A 19,952-nucleotide genomic window follows, 5' to 3' on the forward strand; every position below is an offset into this window, starting at 1 on the left:
GAGAAAGAGTTTAAGAAAATGCAATCCCAAATAATGAGCTGTGTGAGAATGTAGCTGAACTTCAAAAGGTACTCTCGCAGGTGGAATCTGAAAATCCAAGGTGTAAGAGGTAGAGGGGGAGGATATTAGGGAAACAGTCATTAATATCCTGGGAAAGGTGTCTCCGTGCATCAAAGACAGGCTTAGAGACGTGATTGATGTGGTACATCGACTTGGGAAACAAAGATCTGATGGACCCCTCGCAATATCATTTTGCGCTTAACTATGCGCCATTACAGGAACATCATCTGGAGAATGGCCAAGGGGAAAACGTTTCTGGACGAGAAGAAGCTCTGATACCGCAGGATCAGGCTGCCAGGAAGAAACTGGCCGCTTATACCGAAGGCGCGACAAGAGGGATAGAAGGCTGGGTTCAAGGGCCCACACGGGTTTATCAAATGAAGAATGATTACTGGGTAACTCTAACATTAACCAATCTGGAACTGTGAGTACTGCCAAAGAGTACAGGTAATGTCCTACCACGAATAAATGTACTGTTCGAACTACAACTGATGAACACTTGCCCAACAAAAAAAAGGAAGTAAATAGATGTCTTATACTGTTAACCACCTACCTCAGCTACCTCAGCTGAGTGTAGTTTTCCGTCGGAGTAATCCTCTCAAGGTTCACTGTTTGTTTTATTGTTCACATTACTATTTGTGTTCTTTCTTTTTTAATGCAGGATTTCGTTTTCAATTCACTCTATCTTACAAAAAGGAAAGCTTTATTTTTATGCTGTAAACGCAGTAACGCAGATTTTGTCCTTCAGGAAACTCATTCGGATGAAAGTGATTTGAAATTTTGGAAAGCACAATGGGGAGATATGGCCTATTTCAGTCATGGATCAAATCACTTTGCTGGTGTTTTGACACTTATTCACAAGTGTAAAGGTTCTAGAATCCACATCTTCACAAGATGGGAGATGGGTCATAGTAACTTAAACTTGACTGCTATTTTCATAATTTGTAATGTATACGGACATAACTCACATTTTCCAATTAAGGCCCGTTTTACCAGGAAAGTACAGGATTTAAGCATAAAATACTCAGATGATTTTCTAATTATTTCAGGGGATTTGAATGAAACACCTGATGCATCTGCTGATCGTTTTCCTCCTAGAACGAGTCAAAGCCCTCAAAATAGCAATATTATCACTACATTATGCAAGGATCTCTGTGTTGAGGATGCTTGGCGTTATTTCAATCCGGATGAAAACATCAGATCGTTAGCCAAAGATATTTTTGCAATAAAAGACTTGGGTCGTGGAAGTAGATGGGAATTTTTCAAATATAAAGTCAGAGTGGTAGCCATTAAACGCGCCAAAGAGCTGATGCACTTAAAGAACCTTAGAGAAAAAGAGATGATGAGCAAGCTTGACAGTTTTCTAAAGAAAGATAATCTATCTGAAGAAGAGGAGTCTGTATTCCAATCTTTACAACTAGAATTAGAACAGCTTTACAAGGATCTGGGTAAAGTTACTTTTTTGCACTGAAAAGAGAAACTACAAAAGAAAATCTATAACTGCACTCAAAATTAACAATGTTTTATGCAAAGATTCTATTACAATATCATCATTTGTCAATTCCTTTTATGAAACCTTGCAGCTCTCAATTTCAGGAAGATGGTTGTGAAAGCTACATTTGCCACATTCAGAATTGTCCCTGTAATTGAGGATGATTTCCACTAAGTTTGCGATTCACCTGTGTCAATTGAAGTCATTAGAGAGGATCTGAATTCAATGAAAAGGGAAATCACCTGGCCCTGATGGCCTGTCAGTAGAATTCTATAGACAGTTTGGGAGTTACTAGAAGACCCGATTTTTAATATGTTTCAAGATTGCATTAAAAGTGGGAATAGTTCCACTATAAAACAGGGCCTTATTGATTCTGAAGCCCGATAAAGACCTCTTTCTCATTGACAATTGGAGACCAATTACTTTATTAAATATTGATTACAAATTAATTCCTCTGGTTTATGCCAAAAGTTTAAAGAAAGGAATAGATACCATTATAAATGAGACTCAAACAGGATTTATGAAGCTCAAACATTAGTTTAGTCTTGGACCTTATAGATTATTCAGATGCAATTGACTCAGATGCGGTTGTCTTATTTTAGACTTCTGTAAAGCCCTTGACACAATTGAACATGAATTCTCTTTAGTCTCTTAAAATTTTGGATTCAGTGAAAATTTTATCAAAGTAATTATCATGTTTTACAATTATATAAATAGTTCTGTGTTACTAAACCTTAATACTTCCAAAAGATTCAGTATCAACAGAAGTGTACGACAGGGATGCCCAATTTCGCCATTTTTATTCATTTTGGTTGTGGAACTTCTATCTCTAGATATTCTGAATAATGCAAATTTGTATGGCTTAACCATTTTTAACAAAGAAATCAAAATTTCTCCAACTGGCTGATGATACTACTCTTTTTTAAGAGACAAAGACCAGGTCACCCATGCCCTTAATGCTGTAACTGCATGTTCTATTGCATCCAGTGATTAATGCTGAATGTTTCTAAATGTGAAATCTTACGTTTATTTGACTCTGATGATAAAGAAATAGAAAATATGCCTGTAAAGGACTGTGTTAAATATTTAGGAATACATCTGTCATCTGTTTCCTGCACATCTGTTTCCTGCACAATTTTTCCCCACATAAAGCTCTTTTTTGTTGAATAATTCAGACATAACTGTAAGGAATAAGTCGTGGTTCTACCCCAGCTGGCATGAGAGGAATATTGACTTTGTTCTTGATTTTTTTCGACCACAAGGGTAATATTCTCACATATGAACAATGTATAACATTGAAAGAGTTTCCAATACCTTTTCAGAGTTTATTTCTGTGATCAAAGCTGTTACCAGTGGTCTAACTACACTAATGAAAACTCATCTTAGCTTTGGTAATGATCACAAAGTGTATCCAGAACTCAGATTGGAAGGCGTGGGCTTACTTGTTGATCCAGAACTCAGATTGGAAGGCGTGGGCTTACTTGGGAGAGCTTGTTGTAATAAATATATAAGACAAATTCTTCATTCACAAACCAACTTACACCGAGAGGAACATTTTTCTGGAACAGGCTTATTCTTGATATTGTCTAGAAAAAAGGCATGGTTAAGGCTTTACAAATATTGTATACCAAACAAAGTTAAGGAAGTGCACTTAACATTTTTACATAAGATATATCCATGTAATTCTATGATTTCCAAATTTGTGGCTATTGATGATATCTGCGTTTTCTGGAAAAAAGAAGGTGAGAATCTGTCTCACTTGTTCTTTTGAATGTAAATTTGTGTCAGAATTTGGGGAAAACCTTGCAAAATACTTATTTACCATTATGAACACTACCCATGTTTTTGACATTAAAGATATATGTTACTATTGCAATGATAACAAGACCATTGAAATGATTGTGATTTTAAAAATTCTTGTTGCCAAATATTTTATACACAAACAAAATTCTATACCAAAATTACACATGTTTTTGATTGAATTGAACTATTTTATTAAAACATTAACCTAGTGAATAATAACAAGAATAACACCTCGTGCATAATAGAGGATACTACAAAAGGTACGTTTGACAGTCATGTTCCACCTGAAAACTGAGTGTTTCCTGCGTGTGTGAGAGCGATAGAGATGGAAAACGTGGTGCTTTCTAAATGAAGCCAAGTGTATTGCAATGTGTCGTGTCAGAGGAGGGAACACAAATAAGGAATACGTGACCTTGTATGGAACTGTTAACATACACTTAGACCATTATGTGGTGAAGAAATATGCATTTTCTGAGCTGGTTTTGTTATTTTTAACTTCATGAACTCTGCTTCTATAACAAGGGTGATTGAACTCACTCATGATAACCAATATGTTATTATGCAAAGTTGCATGTTGTAAAATAATTTACAAAACTAGGTGAAGCCAAGTTGTAAAATCCTAAATAGGACATTGTAGAAGTTATTTATTGAATGTTTATCATTCATCCATTTAGGACCTACCTCATTGAATGAGCATAACCCAAACATAATGGCTAAATGATTTTACTGGAACTGCATCTGTTTCACTTTGTTTTCAAGCATCTAGTGGCCTTCAAAATGAAAGCGATGAGGCTCGGAGGGTTCTCCTACCTAGGACACTTACAAGCTTGGTCTGTTCTTTTGGGGGCACTTTGTGACATGCATTTTAAAATAATAATTTGCATTCTTCATTGATAGTTGATCTAGAGATTGTCAATCAGTTATAGTCCACATTCAATGACAATGTTTTGCAGTCTGTAGCTGAGACTAGAGGTAACTTGTCTGTGAATCATGTGACTGTCTGGAAATATGCAAGGGATGGAAATACAATACAGTGTGTGTCACTTTCCATGTAGGTCTACGCTAGTACAATATCTGTTTCACAATATGGTGTCCATTCAAATGTTGCTGTGTGCATGACTTACAGGGCTGTTCAAGAAGGCTATTATTGGACACAGAGAGATGTTGGATGAATGGCCATGTTGTTAAAACAGGAGAACAATACGGCTTCTGACATTTGACATGATATTCAATCCAGTCCAGTCAGAGAGAAAGAATTAAAGGAAGATGTTTTCAGACCACTGGGGCTGTCTGCTTCATTGCCCCAGACTGACTGGTAGTAGAGTTCCGTGGTTAAAATCATTGAGCAAGCCTGCCAAGCAAGCCAAGCCAAGCCAAGCCAAGCCAGTAAAAAGACACATTACAGCCTGTTGTGACATTTGCGTTGTTTGCTCTATAGCCATTAGTTCATACACCACCGTTATATACAATAAGGCTGTGACAGCTAGAAGACAACAAACTACTGATTTACAACCACAGAGTTACCGCACCAATTCAACTTAAACATTATCAAATCAACAAGGCTATATATGCTTAGTTTAATAGACTGAAAACAAACTTAAAGATACCAAAAACAATTTAGTTCAATCAATGTTGTTAAATATCATTTGGCTGTCCGTGTGTGTGTGTGTGTGCGTGTGCGTGTGCGTGTGCGTGCGTGTGCGTGTGTGTGTGTGTGTGTGTGAGCAAGTAAAATAAAACATGTTAACTCACCCTACTTGTAGACTAGTTGAACGCCAATGCCACCCTCCTCTCTTTCATGTTGGGAAATCTGACTCTGTCATACACTTTTAGACAGACACTGATGACTAACTGGGTTGTGTGTTCTGAACAACACTTGTCTTAGTTTATAATGAGAATAGATACTTTTCCATATACTTATGTACAGTTGAAGTCAGAAGTTTACATACACCTTAGCCAAATACATTTTAAACTCAGTTTTTCACAATTCCTGACATTTAATCCAAGAAAAATTCCGTACTTTATAAGTACGCTTGGAGTCATTGTCCATTTGGAAGATCCATTTGCGACCAAGCTTTAACTTCCTGACTGATGTCTTGAGATGTTTCTTCAATATATCCACATAATTTTCCTACCTCATGATGCCATCTATTTTGTGAAGTCCACCAGTCCCTCTTGCAGCAAAGCACCCCCACAACATGATGCCGCCCCCCGTGCTTCACGGTTGGGATGGTGTTCTTCGACTTGCAAGCCTCCCCTTTTTCCTCCAAACATAATAATGATCATTACGGCCAAACAGTTTCATCAGACCAGAGGACATTTCTCCAAAAGTACGATCTTTGTCCCCATGTGCAGTTGCAAACCGTAGTCTGGCTTTTTATGGCGGTTTTGTAGCAGTGGCTTCTTCTTCCTTGCTGAGCTGCCTTTCAGGTAATTTCGATATCGGACTCGTTTTACTGTGGATATAGATCATTTGTAACCGTTTCCTCCAGCATCTTCACAAGGTCCTTTGCTGTTGTTCTGGGATTGATTTGCATTTTTCGCACCAAAGTACATTCATCTCTAGGAGACAGAACGCGTCTCCCTTCCCTGAGCAGCATGACAGCTGCGTGTCCCATGGTGTTTATACTTTGCGTACTATTGTTTGTACAGATGACCGTGGTACTTTCAGGCGTTTGGAAATTGCTCCCAATGATGAGCCAGACTTGTGGTGGTCTACAGTTGTTTTTCTGAGGTCTTGGCTGATTTCTTTTATTTTCCCATGACGTCAAGCAAAAAGGCACTGAGTTTGACGGTAGGCTTTGAAATAAATCCACAGGTACACTTCCAATTCACTCAAATTATGTCAATTAGCCTATCAGAAGCTTCAAAGCCATGACATCATGGTCTGGAATTGTCCAAGCTGTTTAAAGGCACAGTCAACTTGGTGTATGTAAACTTCTGACCCACTGGAATTGTGATACAGTGAAATAATCTTTCTGTAATCAATTGTTGGAAAAATTACTTCTGTCATGCACAAAGTAGATGTCCTTACTGGCTTGCCAAAACTATAGTTTGTTAACAAGACATTTGTGGAGTGGTTGAAAACGAGTTTAATGACTCAACCTAAGTGTATGGCAGCCTGGTATGGCAAGTCCACCGCTGCTGACGGTAAGGCGCTACAGAGTGTGGTACCTCAGCTGAAGATTCCAAGAACACAGGATGAGATGTTACTATCTTTTGTGCAAGCACTTCCAAGAGTTAATGAACAGTGAGCGTGGTGAAATTTGGGGAGCGCATCGTCAGTAGTGTACCTTTGGTTCCTAGGGTGTTTCGGCCTTTCACACTATACACCCTCCCCAAAGGCGGCCAGCGACAGGGTGATCAATCCTACGCTTGCGTCCCATTCCCAATTAGTCATAGGAGTTGCCTTGTTGTTGATAGCCAACATCCCATGGGACTATGCATGGCAGGGGCGTCCTCCTCCCTGAGTCAAGCATTGTTGACCGCATACCTCCTGGCCCTCTCACTTCGGGGCCCAGCTGGGGTCTTTCCTCTTCATCCAGAGCCACTGACTGCTGCCTTCTGCCGCCTCTGATACAGCTTTGATTGCCGAACGCTGGCTCTGGCCCTTAATTCCCAGGTCTCTAAGCAGTCTGGTGCACACTGGGTGCACACTGCCTGCCCTCCAGGACACATACAACACCAGGTGTCACAGGAAGGGCAAGAAGATAATCAGGAACCTCAGCCACCCGAGCCACGGCCTGTTCTCCCTGCTTCCATCACTCAGACGCGGGCAGTATAGGAGCATAATGGCAAAAACTGACAGACTGGCCAATAGCTTCTACCACCAGACCATAATGCTGCTGAATAGCCCCACTAGTCAGCTATTTGCTCCCTCAATGAACATTTCCCCCTCAACAAACATGTATCCTGCCCCACCGCAATGGACATTTCCCCCTCAACAAACATGTATCCTGCCCCACCGCAATGGACATTTCCCCCTCAACAAACATGTATCCTGCCCCCACCCCAATGGACATTTCCCCCTCAACAAACATGTATCCTGCCCCCACCCCAATGGACATTTCCCCCCAACAAACATGTATCCTGCCCCCACCCCAATGGACATTTCCCCCTCAACAAACATGTATCCTGCCCCCACCCCAATGGACATTTCCCCCTCAACAAACAGGTATCCTGCCCCCACCGCAATGGACATTTCCCCCTCAACAAACATGTATCCTGCCCCCACCCCAATGGACATTTCCCCCTCAACAAACATGTATCCTGCCCCCACCCCAATGGACATTTCCCCCTCAACAAACATGTATCCTCCAATGGACATTTCCACCCTCAACAAACATGTAACATGCCCCCACCCCAATGGACATTTCCCCTCAACAAACATGTATCCTGCCCACCCCAATGGACATTTCCCCCCTCAACAAACATGTATCCTGCCCCCACCCCAATGGACATTTCCACCCTCAACAAACATGTATCCTGCCCCACCCCAATGGACATTTCCCCCAACAAACATGTATCCCTGCCCCCACCCCAATGGACATTTCCCCCTCAACAAACAATCCTGCCCCCACCCCAATGGACATTTCCCCCAACAAACATGTATCCTGCCCCCACCCCAATGGACATTTCCCCTCAACAAACATGTAACTGCCCCCACCCCAATGGACATTTCCCCCCCAACAAACATGTATCCTGCCCCCACCCCAATGGACATTTCCCCCTCAACAAACATGTATCCTGCCCCCACCCCAATGGACATTTCCCCCCTCAACAAACATGTATCCTGCCCCCCACCCCAATGGACATTTCCCCCTCAACAAACATCCTGCCCCCCACCCCAATGGACATTTCCCCCTCAACAAACATGTATCCTGCCCCCCACCCCAATGGACATTTCCCCCTCAACAAACATGTATCCTGCCCCACCCCAATGGACATTTCAACAAACATGTATCCTGCCCCACCCCAATGGACATTTCCCCCTCAACAAACATGTATCCTGCCCCCACCCCAATGGACATTTCCTCTCAACAAACAGGTATCCTGCCCCACCGCAATGGACATTTCCCCCTCAACAAACATGTATCCTGCCCCCCACCCCAATGGACATTTCCCCCCTCAACAAACATGCCCCCACCCCAATGGACATTTCCCCCTCAAACATGTATCCTGCCCCCACCCCAATGGACATTTCCCCCTCAACAAACATGTATCCTGCCCCCACCCCAATGGACATTTCCCCCCAACAAACATGTATCCTGCCCCCACCCCAATGGACATTTCCCCCTCAACAAACATGTATCCTCACCCCAATGGACATTTCCCCCTCAACAAACATGTATCCTGCCCCCACCGCAATGGACATTTCCCCCTCAACAAACATGTATCCTGCCCCCACCCCAATGGACATTTCCCCCTCAACAATCCTGCCCCCACCCCAATGGACATTTCCCCCAACAAACATGTATCCTGCCCCCACCCCAATGGACATTTCCCCCTCAACAAACATGTATCCTGCCCCCACCCCAATGGACATTTCCCCCTCAACAAACAGGTATCCTGCCCCCACCCCAATGGACATTTCCCCCTCAACAAACATGTATCCTGCCCCAACCCCAATGGACATTTCCCCCTCAACAAACAATCCTGCCCCCACCCCAATGGACATTTCCCCCTCAAAACATGTATCCTGTATCCCCCCACCCCCAATGGACATTTCCCCCTCAACAAACATGTATCCTGCCCCAACCCCAATGGACATTTCCCCCTCAACAAACATGTATCCTGCCCCCACCCCAATGGACATTTCCCCCTCAACAAACATGTATCCTGCCCCAACCCCAATGGACATTTCCCCCTCAACAAACATGTATCCTGCCCCCACCCCAATGGACATTTCCCCCTCAACAAACATGTATCCTGCCCCCCACCCCAATGGACATTTCCCCCTCAACAAACATGTATCCTGCCCCCACCCCAATGGACATTTCCCCCTCAACAAACATGTATCCTGCCCCCACCCCAATGGACATTTCCCCCTCAACAAACATGTATCCTGCCCCCACCCCAATGGACATTTCCCCCTCAACAAACATGTATCCTGCCCCCACCCCAATGGACATTTCCCCCTCAACAAACATGTATCCTGCCCCCACCCCAATGGACATTTATCACTGTTAGAGTTGGAAATGTGTATATATGTTTTGGTGTATTGTTTCAATAACTTCCCTTTGACCTGCACTGTCGGAGCTCAGAGTTTTAAGATGTACCCTGCAATTACATCTGCAACCCCGTGCATGTGACTAATAAACTCTAATCTAATCATGGTGGCATATAGCCTATCTACAGTAAGCTACATTTAAACGAGAAGACTAATCGAGTTAATTTTTGCATCGTGATCTTTGCCTTTCTTTGATGATAGAACAAACACTAAGTCGAAGGTCACTCAGTAAGTCCAGTGAAGCGGAGCAGTTTACGATCGCTGTGTCCAAACCGATCAGTGTTGCGTTAAGTACGTTTTTACGTTCTGGAACGTTCAATTGAACGGAAACGGTGCCGTACTGAACGACGAGGGTTGGGGAACACTGTTAGCATGACCACTTCCCTTTAAAAACACGTAACTCATTGTTTCCAGCCACACCTACCAAACGGTAGTATATTCAAGAACGTACAAGAACCTTTTGGGGGAGCGTGTCGTTCAGTACAAACGGTTGTTCAACGTAGCAAACGTTTAAGAGGACTGAACGCACCTCTATCACTGTCTTTTTTTCATTTAGTTCTTTCTCGTTGTGTATCTCCGCTCGTTTAGAACGTTGGATCGCAGAGGGAGTTGGAGAAAATCAACAAGGACGACTCAGTAACTAATCAACCAAACATCAATTGATAGTAGCAACTAGCAACCGTGAAGAATGTCGACTAAAGAACGGGGCCTGGTTTATCTCGTCACCGGGGGCTGTGGGTTCCTCGGACAACACCTGTTACAGGTCCTTTTGGAGAAAGAGGATGCGGTAACGGAAATTCGACTTTTTGACAAACACATCGACTCAAGTTTAAATGGCCACAGCACAGGTAAAACAAAAATATATGCTTGAAACAAATTGTAAATGTCTGGCAGTTCACTGACATGCTCAACCCCCATTTGTAGTTTTCTTGTCTAATAATGTTTTATGCATATTTCATTGGCATAACCATACACCACACGAGGCTGCTGAGTTGAAAACGGCTCATACATGTCCGGAATGATTTACAGTTGTGGAGTTTTAAACATGAGTTAAGCTACTCTTAACCCTTATTCATGGTTACAATTATTATTGGGCCAGCTACTCCTAGTAAGATATATAGAGGCTCAAGTGGCAAGACCTCTAATCTTGAATGTCCAGGGGTTTATGCACTGAGAAGAGGTGGGGTGTCAACTCCTCAGTGAAACAGTTCGGGTCTGTATCTACCTTAGCACATTGAAATGACTGAAAGTGAGATAACCTAGACTAGCATCACAGTCCTTTACCCACATACATACCCAATCAAATCAATTCTGGATATCAGCTGTATTCCATGAAAACTTGTTTCTGACACCCTTTATCTTTGGCTTACACCTTTCTTACTCATATATTCTCAGGCATAAGAACATGCACATTTTAATTTACTATCTTTGTACAAACTTTTATTCCATTGTCAGTCTTCACTACAGAAACAGAGCCATATATGGGATAGAGGTGGAGAGTGGGCAGTAGGTAGATGGACTGAGAGGGGAGAGATGGGAAAGCTGAAAGTCAGATACATACTAGAGTGTGACAGAGATGAGAGTTAGCGAATGTCACTGAAAGGGAAATGTTAGGATAGTAAACAACACATATCTACACTCAGCTGAGGTCACTTCTACATCTGAATTGCTTGCTGTTTGGGGTTTTAGGCTGGGTTTCTATATAAGCACTTTGTGACATCTGCTGATGTAAAAAGCTCTTTATAAATGCGTTTGATTTGACTGTATCGGTCTGCATGAACAATGTCATGATGGGGTCATGGACACCGATGGTCCACACCCAACAGGTTTGTTGGACAGAGCCTTCCTCCAAACTCCGTGATAGAAGATCACTCCATAGATGTGTTTGACTGATGAGCTAAATACATGGCATTGATTACAAATGAAATCGCCCATATAGGCTTAGATTGTTAGTCTTTAACCTCTATATTGCCATAGGCTACATCCAGGTAATATTAGAACACCTTGTTTTCTCTTAAATAGCAAACATATATATTTCTCCCCCTGGTGAGAGTGTGCTTTTCAAGTAGAGGAGATGTAGGGGCTGAGGAAAAATCGAATAAATCATTTTCTTACCATTCATTATGTAGGCCAGTGGTATTCACCTCCTACTATGTCTGGAGCTTGCTGGTTTTCTGCTCTACCTGATTAATAATTGCACCCACCTCTTGACCCAGGTCTAAATCAGTCACTGATTTAGAAGGGGACATTGAAAAACCTCAGTGGAGCAGGTTTCGAGGCCCAGACTTGAATTTGAGGGATGTAGGCTATTCCAAAGCGTACACAAAGCCTGGTGGCTAGTAGTATTCATATAGCCCAGCCAGGGGGGAGGCCAAAAGTACACTTTATGTAATCAGAGCTCATAGTCTAGTTCTAATCTCGCTGTAACAGTGAACTGAAAAGACCAAGATGCCGTGATTGAATGAGATTTGCAACTTAAACATTGAGCCTTTGCTTGAAATGTTTCTAAAGTATTTACATTCTGTAGGTTCTCTTTAGATATGAAGCATACATATGTTTTCACAGAGAAGGTGTATGAGTGATTAAAACGATAACCAAAACAAACCAAGAATTTAACTTGGTTATTGGTGTATATGTTGCGTAGCGTGGGATCTGCTGCATCTCATGTAGTTACAGTAGCCTAGTAAGAGAGGGGTGTGTAAACTTCAGAGGACAAGGTTGACTGAAGCTTTCACTTCCTGTAATTACTTAAATTACAGTTACTGTAGTTACTGGGTAATTACAAAACCCAACTTTGGTTTGGTTCAATGGAAATCATCAAATATTGTCAGTTCCTTAAAAGGTTCTACAGCTGCACCATCGAGAGCATCCCGATGGGTTGCATCACTGCCTGGTATGGCAAATGCTCGGCCCCCCGACAGCAAGACACTACAGAGGATAATGCGAACGGCCCAGAACATCACTGGGGCAAGCTTCCTGCCATCCCGGACCTCTATACCAGGCGGTGTCAGAGGAAGGCCCTGAAAATTGTCAAAGACTCCAGCCAACCTAGTCATAGACTGTTCTCTCTGCTACCACATGGCAAGCAGTACCGGAGCACCAAGTCTCGGACCAAGAGGCTTCTAAACAGCTTCTACCCCCAAGCCATAAAACTCCTGAACATCTAGTCAAATGGCTACCCAGACTATTCACATTGCACCCTCTCCACACCACTGCCACTCTCTGTTGTCATCTATGCATAGTCACTTTAATTAACTCTACCTACATGTACATACTACCTCAACTAACCGGTGCCCCTGCACATTGACTCTACCGGCCCCCCCTGTATATATTGTTATTTTTTACTGCTCCTCTTTAATTACTTGTTACTTTTATCTCTTATTCTTATCTGTATTTTTTGAAACTGCATTGTCGGTTAGGGGCTCGTAAGTAAGCACTTCATTGTAAGTATTTGTCGCATGTGACTAATAGAATTTGATTTGATTTGCTACTTAACCAAGCCACTGAGGCAGAGCTAAAAGAGACAGCTGCAGTAGTGTGACTTCAAGGCAAGAATGTGTTTTTTAAGAGTCAGGACCATTCCTGTGGTTACTTGGACTCCAGCCCCGTCCTGGCTTCATGGTCATCAGATATATTTCAAGGCCATGATCTAGATAAGCCAAGCCAGGGACAGCACATTGAGAATAAGGGCAGCTTCTTTTCCATCTTATCATTCCAAGAAGGAAAGACGGAACAAACAGACAAATGCTCTCAAAAGACACATTTGTGAAGAACGTGATTTTGTTGTGACCCACCTACCGGTGTTCTGATAAACATAAATACCTTGTATGAGAAGACATTAATTGTGGTGGGGTGATTGGGTCTTTTATAGCAACAATCGGATGACATGTTTTCCAGAGACAGCGAGTTCCCCAGTGGACCCAGCTTTGGTTAGGTAGCTAGGCAACGTAGGATCTGATTTAGAGGAAACAAATGAACACTCAAGTCAAAGAATGAAAGAATACTTCATATAGCCATGGAAACATGCATAGAAAGACTTGGTTCCTCCTCACACAACATATGTGCCTAGACCTTCTAACCACAACATGTCTGATTCTTCTCTTAGGCTATTATTCTGTACGTGATGTCCATGTCTTGTTGTCCAATCTCAATCTAGGATCAATTGTATTATTGTGCATTGTAGATCAGTTTATAGATATTGTTTTCACCAGAATTAAATCTATTTTACACTATATCTAACATCTTACAACCCCCTCCCCTCCACTTTTCTCCTCTCTCCCTCGTCAGAGCGGGTAAAGGTGGTGGTGACGCAGGGGGACATCACAGATTACTCCAGTGTCCTGGAGGTGTCCAAGGGGGCAGACCTGGTCATCCACACGGCCAGCCTGGTGGATGTCTGGCACAGAGTCCCTGAGACAGTCATCCAGGCTGTGAATGTTCAAGGTAAGGCCTCAGGCGCAGCAATAGCATTCACTGGCCGAGAATATGCACCAATTTGTACATGTAGAATCGCAAAAAAAATGTGGTCAGTCAGACGTCTACAGCGGGTGGTCCCTAAAACACAGCGCGCTGAACGGTGGGCAGACGAACACTAGATCCACATTCGGTGCGATGTGTGGAAGCCTTAAAGACACAGGAGGATTTACGAAGAAGGGAATGGAAAATATGTTGAGGGAAAGGAAAAGAGAAGAGGGAGAAATGGTTGCCTTCGAGATGATGGATGATAGAACGAGACAAACATAGGAGGGGTGGTTGCCTTCTCTTGATTGTAAATTAAATCACAGCAGGAACTGTTATGGAGACTCATGAAAACCCATGAAATAGTATTCCCTAAAGTTATTGTGATTCATGGTATAACCCACGTTTTCCTGTTTGCCTGTCGCCTCTCCTTCCTATAGTGCCTGATGTTTTCCTCTGAACATTCTAACTATAAAACTGCCCCTTGAGTCTGTTGAAGGATGACAACTACAACAATGGTTTTATAGTCAGCAAACATAGACATACACAAATAAGGTCATTATTTATTTATGTAGTGGGTAAATGTGTGTGAGTCTCTGAGAAGGTCTGTTTATAGAAATGTGTGTGTCTCTGAGAGGGTATGTTTATAGAAATTGTGTGTGTGCTTGTCATGAGATTGAAATGACTGTAAAAGACTCCTCTCAAAATGTTTCACATCTCACGATAAGGTTAGTGCCTGCCTGTCAGGTGGTTTTCATGCAACTGAATTACCTACAAACTCAACTTATTGAAGGGAATCAGCTGCTCTCTGTGATCCACTGCAATTCATCTGGTTTCTATTAAACTAACAACATCAAATTAAAATAGCAAGCACTTTGAAGCATTATATAAGCCCAATTGAACACCGACACTTTGTTTCCAGTTTGTGGTTATTCTATCTATTCCCGTCTGGTGGGTGGCCTACTGTGTTGTGTGTGTGTCACTGTCCCAGATCTGGGTATCTGTCCCATATTTCTGCTCTTCGTCTCTTGGAAAATGTGACATTGTCCTCACAGGAATAGTTGTTTGTATTAGTTAGTGTAATTACTGTATATCAGATCCTTCTAGGATGTTTGTGTTGAGCTCTGAGAAAACACTTATCATCCCGGGCTAGTTCTAGAACATGCTCCTCCAGGTGCTTGTGTACTCATAGTCTGCCAATGTCTTTGTCCAGATGTTCTGCACACACTTCCTGTTGCCCGCATCACACCCTAGCCCTTTCTTTCTGCAATTAAATCAATGATTACCTCTAGTTATTGGCCTCTAGAATGTTTCTCTTCCTCTCTCCATCTTTCTAACAGGAACTGTGAATGTGATCAATGCCTGTGTGGAGAATGGTATTCAGTATCTGGTCTACACCAGCAGCATGGAGGTGGTCGGCCCCAATGTGAAAGGAGACCCCTTTATCAGGTAGAGTTTTACTTCACAAACATCTGTTTCTCCTTTAGGCTTTCGTTGTTTTTTTCCTCTTTCCACTAAATCACTACCTCTCCTCCATCTGTCTTTTGTCTAGCCCGTACGGTAGAGATTTCCCTTATCTGCATTATATCAGGCATGTAACTATTTCTTTTCTTTTCTGATTTCTCTATGAACTCGTATGTCTCTATTCTAACCTAATTCTCAATCGAGAGACATTTACTGCGAGGAGAGAGAGACCGGTCAGGGGAAAGATGGGAGACAGGAATAGAGAGAGACTATAAAGATTATTATTAGAGAGACATGAAAGATAGGGAGCATTCCAGTCATAGTGTTGCGTTAAGGTCTAGTGGATGATGGATATTAAGCAGAGCCCACATCAAGGCACACTTCCTTCATCCCTCCCTCTCTCATCCCTCCCTCTCTCATCCCTCCCTCTCTAACACAGACAAAAGCACTAGCCTCTGATGTGGCAGACATGTTATGCTCTACACTGAGTATACAAAACACTAAGAACACCTGCTCTTTCCACGACAGACTGACCAGGTGAAAGCTATGATCCCTTATTGATGTCAAATCCACATAAATCAGTGTAGATGAAGGGGAAATATTTTTAAGCCTTGAGATGATTGAGACATGGATTGTGTATGTGTGCCATTCAGAGGGTGAATGGGCAAGACCAAATATTGAAGTGCCTTTTGAACGGGTTATGGTAGTAGGTGCCAGGCACACCGGTTTGTATCAAGAACTGCAACGCTGTTGAGTTTTTCACACTCCACACTTTCCCGTGTGTGTCAAGAATGGTCCACCACCCAAAGGACATCCAGCCAACTGTGGGAAGCATTGGAATGAAATGAATCAATATGGGCCGGCATCCCTGTGGAACGCTTTCAACACCTTGTAGACCCCATGCCCCGACAAATTGAGGTTGTTCTGAGGGAGAAAGTGAGGGGGTGAAACAATGTCATTGTGTGTTATTATAGGTGTGTTTAGGAATGTACTTATCACATATGGTCCTTATAAGAAAAGTGGATATGTGACAAAGATGATGACAGTCAGTAGTAGCTTTGAGGAACATCACAGGATAGAATTCATCTGCACCATTGAATTGAAGCTGCACATTGCCAGTACAATATGAACATATCCAGGCCAATGTACTTTGCAATGCTGTGTGATGATGTCAGGAAAACTGTGCGGCAACAATAACTACATCATAAAAACAGCCCTGTGTTAGGTAATAGGCTCCGGTACACAAAGCCTATAACTGTCTGGTTATACCTGTTTTAGGCTGGCGGGTCCTGGGAGCCGTAGATGTTTTTGTGTAGCGTCGTCGTATCTCTTTTGTAACATTTCATATGTTAACGAATTTCTGTCATACCAAGGAATTCGTGACAGAGAGAGATGAGGGAAATAGTTGATCACCAGCCAACCCTGATATCGTCCTGCCAGTTGTCACGTGTTGAAAATATTTTCTAGATGCAGACAGACAGACACACACACACACACACACACACACTGAGGATTTGCAGATGTGTTTGTCATACTCTTCCTTTCACATCAGCTAAAGCAGTCACAGTATCTGTAAAAATGTCTGTCAGCCTTTGCATGCATGACTGGCTTTGCTCAAATATTCACAGAAACAACAGGATATGAGTCCTGCACAGCCAGCAAGGAGAAACAACATCATGAAAACTGCCAATGTCCATCTGGCTATTATACTGAATCATTCCACATTCCACATGTGAATGTGATATTCTGTTCCAAGGTCATCAAATAATAACCCCCCCCCCGTTCCCCTCTCTCTCTTTCATGCACAGAGGTGATGAAGACACCATCTACAATGTTTATCATGATATGCCCTACCCCAGGAGCAAGGCCAAGGCAGAGAAACTGGTGTTGGAGGCCAATGGCAATAAGGTACTTGTATTAACACATCGCATCTCATACAAAGACGCGGTAATAACACACACAGACCAACTCACACACTTCTATTTGATGGACATTTGAAAGATCTGGGGGATAGTTGCTTTTAAATGTACCCTCATTAATAGCCTGAATCAGATAGGGAATCCCTTCATGGACCATAATCAGATACTTATTCTCTCTCTTTGACTGAACTGCTCCAAAAGTTACCACAGAACACAAATATACTATGGTAATGTTTTGGAGCTTATGTTGCATGTAAGATTTTTTCGCCCAATGGCCATATTTGTGCTATTACTCTGCGCAAAAAAATATATATTTATGAGTTATGATAAATGGTAGAATTCCTGTCGACTGTTACTCTGCCAAAAAGCTGTTGAAGTGTTCCCTTGTGGCCTTGTGTGTTAGTCTACTCCACCCTTCTGTTAACATGTTGAGTTAAAACTGCATATTTGGGATTCTGGGTTTCAAAACTGTTTTCATTTCCCATCTGCTCCCATCAGTTTCTAATGCTCTGTTACCACATCCTTCCTCTCCTCTCTCTGGCCAGGTGAATGAAGGCCTGCTTGTACACATGCTCCCTCCGTCCCACAGGATCTATGGTGAGCAGCACCAGCTGATGAGGGACTTCTATCAGATGGGTGTGAGGACAGGGCTGGATCATTCGAGGCGTCCCAAAGGACACGGAACATGGTCGTGTCTATGCAGGTGAGTCCTGACACGCGTGCTGATACCTAGCCACACCTACAAGATCTTTTAGCTGATTTTCTACTGGGCTCTTGGTTATGTACCAAGGTGGCTATAACTTGTTGAACAGCCCTAATGGATTAGGCTAGTGGTATACACGTTCTCAGCATAGTTTTCTCTTTTTTTCAGGTAATGTGGCTTGGATGCATCTGCTGGCTGCTCGCTCCCTGAGAGAGCACCCCCAAAGGCTTGGAGGGGAAGTTTACTTCTGCTATGACGACTCACCCTACAAGAGTTATGAGGATTTCAACATGCAGTTCCTGTCTGGGTTCAACTTCCGCCAGGTTCATGTGCCGCTATTGGTGCTGTGGTTTGTGGCGTGCCTGAATGACCTGCTCCGCTGGGTGCTGAAGCCTGTGTGCAGCTACACACCATTACTCAACAGCTACACCCTCGCTGTGGCCAGCACCTCCTTCACAGTGGGTTCAGACAAGGCCCAGCGCCACTTCCAGTACCGCCCCCTCTATGACTGGGACCAGTGCAAGGCCCGCACACAGAGATGGGTGGACACCTTTCCCTTCGCAGGCCCCAAGGACTCCTGATCTGGGCTGATCTGCTGGTCTGGTGGAACCTTGTCTGGGCTAAACCGATGCACCACACATCATAACCTGGGATGGATGGAGGAGTGAGAGGACTTTCTCAGATTTATATTCTCACTATGTTTGCTTCATCATAAGCAGTATATTCATTACACGTATGCAAACAAACTCTTGACCCCTGAACTCTTAAACCCTGAGCTATGACCTCCTGCACGTGTTCTTCAAAAATGGTTATGTCCTCCTACCTGTCACTACTTGTGGCTAGCCTGTAGCTCCTCAGGCAAAATGATGACAATGCATGTTCCACACTGAAATGGGTCACTTATCCATCCCATGACCTTCTGATTCACATGAGACCCTTCCCAGCCCTAAATAAGAGATAATATATTGGAGATTCAATATAAATGTTTGGGGCTTTATCGGACATTGCAATATTCATCTTCTTACAAAAGGGGTAGATATAATGTGATTGTAGTCATAAAAGGGCATATAGATATGTGATATAGGAAAGCTGCTCATGAATTGTTTTGAGTCTATTTCCAACAATACATGGTGCAATACATTGCTATACATATTTTGCAATACATTTTTTCACAAGACATCATCACTACATAGACTTGATCTGTTTTTGTTGAAGAGCACTAGTGCAGAAAATAAGTACTTACATCTTAAACATGCATTAATGCACACAGAGAATATTGTCTGATTATGTTCTGTGATTTTAGAGTTTTATAAATCACCTGCTATACATTAAGGTGATTTTATAATCTGAATGCACTGCCAATTTAAAAACAATAATAAAATAAAATAATTAAAGAACATTTCCCAGTGCAGTCAGATTTAAACTTCAGACAGAGAAAATGTTAATTTTATATTTCATAATTGATTATTATTATAATTTTGAGAAGTAGCATTACTTAAAGAGCAACTGAAGGCAATAAAAACGTATATTCTCTGGTAGAAAATGGCCTATGTCTCAAACCAACTACATTAAAGAAATGTAAGCATTTCATGAGACACCTATAAAACATGTGTAACATGAAAATATTGTCCTATTTACAATGTAATTTATTGATGGTCCCAAACTATCCCCAGAGATAGGCTATCCAAAGTCAAAACTATTTTGACACTGTCGCACACCAGCCGGCAAAGAAGTTGGATGGCGTGCTAGCTAATTTAGGCTTCTTCCAGACACAAGACCTTGTTTGAATGTTTCAAGTTATCTCAAAGGGTGTGTACTGTTTTA

General features: G+C 42.4%; 1 pseudogene; it reads left to right on the top strand.

Annotated features, from left to right (window-relative positions):
* Positions 1–9,879: 9,879 nt before the first annotated feature.
* On the top strand, positions 9,880–19,751 carry LOC135567266 (3 beta-hydroxysteroid dehydrogenase type 7-like; annotated as a pseudogene).
* The last annotated feature ends 201 nt before the right edge of the window (positions 19,752–19,952 follow it).

Source organism: Oncorhynchus nerka, unplaced genomic scaffold, assembly GCF_034236695.1.
Source record: "Oncorhynchus nerka isolate Pitt River unplaced genomic scaffold, Oner_Uvic_2.0 unplaced_scaffold_2262, whole genome shotgun sequence".
NCBI lineage: Eukaryota > Metazoa > Chordata > Actinopteri > Salmoniformes > Salmonidae > Oncorhynchus > Oncorhynchus nerka.